This window comes from Triplophysa dalaica, chromosome 16, assembly GCF_015846415.1.
Source record: "Triplophysa dalaica isolate WHDGS20190420 chromosome 16, ASM1584641v1, whole genome shotgun sequence".
In the NCBI taxonomy this organism is placed as follows: Eukaryota; Metazoa; Chordata; class Actinopteri; order Cypriniformes; family Nemacheilidae; genus Triplophysa; species Triplophysa dalaica.
Window position 1 is genome coordinate 4813541 of NC_079557.1, and position 6000 is coordinate 4819540.

The 6000-nt window shown below is 37.2% G+C and overlaps 1 long non-coding RNA gene across 2 annotated transcripts in view; it reads left to right on the forward strand.

Annotated features, from left to right (window-relative positions):
• Positions 1-4710, forward strand: part of LOC130438346 (uncharacterized) — a 44380-nt gene extending 39670 nt beyond the window's left edge. For both annotated transcript variants that reach the window (XR_008909313.1, XR_008909312.1), the window contains one exon: positions 4063-4710. This is a non-coding gene — a long non-coding RNA (uncharacterized LOC130438346). The remainder of the gene's footprint in view (positions 1-4062) is intronic.
• The last annotated feature ends 1290 nt before the right edge of the window (positions 4711-6000 follow it).

Consider the following 6000-nt stretch of genomic DNA (forward strand, 5'->3'; position numbering starts at 1 on the left):
GAAATATCTTGATATTTCAATGTTTTTATGTATTCTCAGAATTCTGTAAATACATACAATATTTATATGTATGTTTGTCAAAGCCTAAAGGCTGAAATCATTTCTGTGACTGCACATTTTTTAATATGGCATCTTTCAAGCTGAAACACCAATCGATATTGGGAGGATTTTAGCCCGAGATCTCATTTTGTAATGACTTACTTTTATTGACTAAGTGTAATTATGGTGTGATGTTCTGAAGTAGATTCAAAATATAGCAGCAGCATTAGGCAGGAAGTTGAAAGGATCGAGCGGAAAGCAAATAAAGAGAGATGGTGGGCGAGGATAAGGTACAAAAACTAAAAACCAGAAGAAGAAAAAACTAAGTATGTGAACTTGCGATGCAGAAAGTTTGTACATTGCGAAGTGATTAATGGGACGTGGGAATAAAATCAACAATTTGGAATTTAAAGGTAATTATTTAGATCGAGGGGGCGGGGAAGTTAATACCGTCTCATGATGGATGGCGGGAGGCGACGACTTTGTCTGCGCACTTTGTCTTTTCAGCTCTGGCATGGATATTAAAACACCTGATAAATGCAATTAATTGGTATGACGTTTCTGTGCTAATGCTTGAAATGAATTCTCGGTGCAGATTTGGAGCCGTATTTGCACTGATGAAAATACGCTTGTGATTCCGAGGGCTGCATGTTTAAATTAGCGATTAGCATTTCTGCGAGCAACCCTATCTGGCCTTATTTCATCTAATCGGGCAACAAATGAGCCACGTCCTTTTAGATTAGAAATCTCAGAGCAAAACATTTAATGAAGGTGGTTGATCGGAATATAAAGTATCCCGATAAACTGCGGTGTGCAAAAAAACCCTCTGTCCTCTATAATTCACTTCAATTTAACAATAACATGTATCGATAGCCAAATTGGTCACGTGGCACATTACCATATTCATGATATAATGCAAGTAAAGGGCGAGTAATACTGATTAACTACTTATCACAGAATTAATTTGTGGAGCTGCTTCTAATTACTGTAGTTATTATAATAACTTGTAAAATGAACATTTTAATTTCTATTAGAAACAAGCATTTCACATATTAGCAATGTAGAGGACTCATTTATAAAGACCTTGTGTTGCAGACCTCCAGTAATCTGCAGTGACATCAGAAGCGGGTTGGGAGGCACCAGAGCGGAGAGGTGATCTTGGCATTGTTCTAAATCGGCACGGATAATAAACGCTCCTCCGTTTTAAGACGGGAATTAGCCCTGATCACATCTCATTCTCATTGCATGACATCTCAAACAAGGGGTTTGACTTAATTTACACTCGATTCAATTTGGTCATTTTCTAGGTTCATTTAAACCAGCGGTTGGGTTTGCTGATATCTTATCCACTCATGGGTTGAAACAACCAAGTATCTTTGGAGTGACCCGACGTCTCCATTCGTTTGATTTCTGTGTTGTGCACAGGTTGCTTTCATCCATGTGTGCATTGAGGTTTTTTTGTGTTATTATGCTCTGTTGCCTCCTGCCGCTGTGGTGTTGAGATGATTTATCTCTGTCGTTTGTTGAATCATGAGGAAACAGTCTTGCCAATGTCCACTGGCTGAGTTTTAATTATGCACGAAGAAAAAAAAGGCCTTTTCTCAGTCGATTCATAAAGAATGACCTTCGTTGTGAACTGCTGGAGTGAGGATGGAAAGGGAGGGCCGTTTAGATGAGTCTGTGATGGGTGGGGTGAACTCGGAGGTGAAAAGTGAATGGACTTTACAAAACAGAGTATTGTGTGGTGTTACCTGCCATCTTATCTCATTTCAACTCTGCCCTTTTTTTCTGCACTTTCAGGGCAGAAACCTCGTATCTCCATATTTAGGGGTTTTATTCTTCAAAAATGTGACCCTGGAAAACAAAACCAGTTTTATGGGTACATTTTTTTGAAATTGTGATTAATACATCATCTGAAACCTTAATATATAAACGTTCCATTGATGTATTGTTTGTAAGGATAGGAGATTATAGAGATCAGAATCTGAGGGTGCAAGAAATCTAAATATTGAGAATTTCGCCTGTAAAGTTGTTAATCAGAGACGCTGTAGCAGGCCGTTGCTAAGAAGAAAGAAGTTTGTTTTAGCGCCCTCTATGGGCTTACCGCTGTAATGATTTTGTGGAGAGTAGATGCACCTGAAAGCAGAAATTTCCAAACTTTTGAGGAAATCCCTAAAGAGCGGGCAGCAGCGAATGAAGTTTGTAGGTGGGTTTCTGCCCATTTTTGTTTGCGATTTTACTGCATCCACTCACAAAAATAAAGTTTTGAAATATTTACGGGAGGAAATGTACAAAGTATCTTCATGGAACATAATCTTTACTTAATATCCTAATGATTTTTGCCATTAAAAAAAAAACAATAATTTTTTCCCAAACAATGTTTTGTTGGCTTTGCCACAAATATACTCGTGCTACTTAAGACTTAATATTTTAATAATATATAACTTATAGCGTTTGTCTATGGTTTTTCAAATATTTGCACGTCTGGATTTACTCTATGCCTGTTAATGATGTTCTTCACAATCATCAACAAATAATACATAAACATCACTGCCTTCATGCCATCATACATCAGACTTTTGTATCTATAATGAGCCGTATTTACTCATTTACGAGGCGTGTCTGCATTGTAAATACTGTAAACACTGTTAAATTTACCAGTGATTTAAATACAGAGCAGGACAGTTTAAAAGCGGATTGTGTATATGATGTAGGATTTCATGGTGAAATATTGTGTGCAAATGTGACGCAACTGTTTGTATTCACCCATTAGCATTGACACCATGTGCCCGACATCCACCTTTGACACACAAGTATACAAACAAGCAAGAGAAAATCGTAGTTGTCCTCAGAGCTCAGAATGGATAAATTGCTTCTTGTGACAAGGTGGGGCATTTTGGGAGTCTGGATGACCTGAGTGACACAATCAGAGGTGCGTGGGATTCCCATGGCAACTGAGCGAATGTTAGTTTAGTATTTTTTTAGACACGGGAGAAATCTGTTTCATCCCTGTTTCTGATTTCTCCTACGAGTTCCTATTATTGAAAATATTTGAACACCGAGTGTGAACTTCATTTTCTTCTGAATCATCAAACGAAGCGGCGAGGATGAACTCGTTCTGTGGCTAAACCCTGAGAGCAGCTCCAATTTCTTATGAAATATTCAAGAAACTCACTGTTGATTTAACATTCACGGATTTAATATGCATAGCTTGTTTCTTCGACATCCGCAACATAAGGTTTAGTCAGTTTTGTTAACTTTTTAAAAATGAACTTTTCAAGAAGTCGATTACAGTAGCAGCGAATAAAAATTACAAGTCCACCTGGGCAATGTATTTTGTCACTCCTACTTTATTTTTCTGCCTTTTTAATGTTTGCATTTCGTCTGAAGATTTGAGTACGCTTTATCATAAGAGGCCACACAGGCCTGGGAATAATAAATTGAACTCATGCATTAGGATTTTAGCGATCTGTCGTAGAAAGCAAGATGCTTGTAAAATATAGGCTATACATAAAACCTTCTGATCAGGAAAAACCAATCACAGCACCTCAAAACACACCATTCTACACAACAAACCCTTTTATTGATCAGGTCATAATTACTACAGTCACATCATAAAGTACCTGGAACAGATTGGTCGTTCAGGTTATCGATTCTCTCCGACTCGCCTTCACTACTCATTGTATGACAGCTGTACAGTACTAGAAGAGATGAGCTCTGTTCTGCATGCCTGTACACCCACTTCCTTCCAATTTCTTATTAATACTTTTTAGTTTATTTCGGAGTCATTATTTGTACTGCACATTTAGCTTGTGAAATGCGTATTTAACTTGACTTTTTGCTAGCTCACATCCATCTTTATTATTTGTTCTTTCCCAGGCCCTTCTTTTTTATTAGATTAATTTGCTTATCTAAGCCCACACACACACACTTCTCTCGCTCTGTATTTCCATGTCTCTTTCTGTCTTTTGCTCTTTTTGCTTTCTAATGCTGACCTTTCCTCTTTCAATGGTGTTACTCCAGGGATGCCTGGGAAAGCACCAGCTGTGTGGAACGCTTCATTACCCAGCTATCTGCAGGCCTGTGACCCTAACGCCAGCCGCCCTCAGCAACTCTCAACACAGCAAACCTACCCTGACCCCGGCAAACCCTGTGCAAACTCCCGCCCTACCCCAGTTGATCCTGCCAGCCTCTAATTTTATAGACATATAGATTCTTGCACGGGTGGGTGACTCCTTTTCTATTGTAATTCAGTCTTAACAACGTGACCGCAGACGTACGTAATTAAGATGAAAACAAAGTGACAGTTTTCCTCTTTTGGAGATGTCAGGAGTGAGTTGGTGAAAGACTTTTGGAAAATAAGTTTTTCTACAACCCAAAAGTTAAGATTATGTCATTATTTACTCACCCTCTTGTCATTTCAAACCTGTTTGACTCTCTTTCTTCTACAAAACACAAAAAAATATTTTGAAGAATCTGTCACTTATGTTTGTACATACTGTTGTATTGTAATGTAGTGAACAAAATATTAAACCAAGTTTGCAGATGCCACTATTTTTGCGCTGGAATAACAAGGATTTGTCAGCATTCATTTTGTTTTGAGATGTTGAGCTTCAATGGTTTTGCATTCCATTTGACTTTGTAGATAAAACTTTTTTGTTTTCTTAAAACGTCCCAAAATGTACACTTTTAGCAACTTTAAAAACATCACATAATGTAAATAAATTGACACTGAATAAGAATATGTAAGTGACTCAATTTTGACAAAAATGTCATATAAACCCTTATAATTTGTGACAATTTTCTTGTCTAATGCTGTGACTCATAAGGCATACAGTGTGAAAATAATTACCTGACAATGTATGTGTATGTTTATGTTAAAGTGTTAAAAGAAATCTTTCTTGGAGAATTGAAAATACATAATTTGCATGATGTGAATGAATCTTTATGGAAATGACTACAATTACAACATCTGAAATAAAAACCAGAGGACTTAATGTTATGATTCACACAAGGCTTTATTGAACCTAAATGAAAGAACTACAGATTTTACGTTGTGAAATGAATGCTTTGCTGTTTAACAAAGACTTTTGCCTTCCAAGCGTAGGTTTAAAAAATATACTATATAAATGTTGATATAGAGATTTGGTTTCACGTTCAAAGGATCCAAATGAATCTTTGTTCAGTCTCTGCGGGAGTGTTGGATTTCCAATCAGAGCCTATATTGAAACGTGTTATTTCACAAGTACTTGAATACTGCACATGGACGAATCTCGCACAAACGAAGCGCAGGGACAAAGTGTTACTGGTCGCACAGTTGTGTTTGTTAGACGCAGAAAGAAAGATTTCAGCTCCGTAATGATCGGTATGGATGAGTAATTTCTTCTGTTAGATACAGAGTGTGTTAATTGAATGCTGTGAAATAAACATCTCGCAATTAGCACTGTATTAATGTTCGTGGATAAACATGTTAATTAAAAGTGTCGAGCGTGGAAACATTACAGGAATGAAGACTTCACACCCAAGAAACACTCTTTACCCCATTTTTACTTCCTCCATCTGGCTTATGAAGCGTATATTTTAAATGTTACAAGAAAAGAGACATGCATGATAGAATGTAAAAGACAGACAGAGCGATAAAATGTTCATTTGAAATAATATATGCATGAAGAGTTTATATATTGTTATATTTCATGCATGAACGCACATCGTGCCATTACATAGCCCTGTCTCATTTTTAATGTGCCCTCTGTGGATGCATTAGAAATGGTTTGCTGAATGTGATGTGACTATATATATTGTAGCTGGTTGCAAGCAGGTGTCTGTGAATAACATGCACTTGTTTAACAAAAGAAGCACTTTTAGGATGCAATACTGCATCTGGTGCTCAGTCAAGTGCCTTGGTTATGTACATGAACAAGCTATGTTAGGTATGTAATGCTACTAGGCCTATTATGCGTA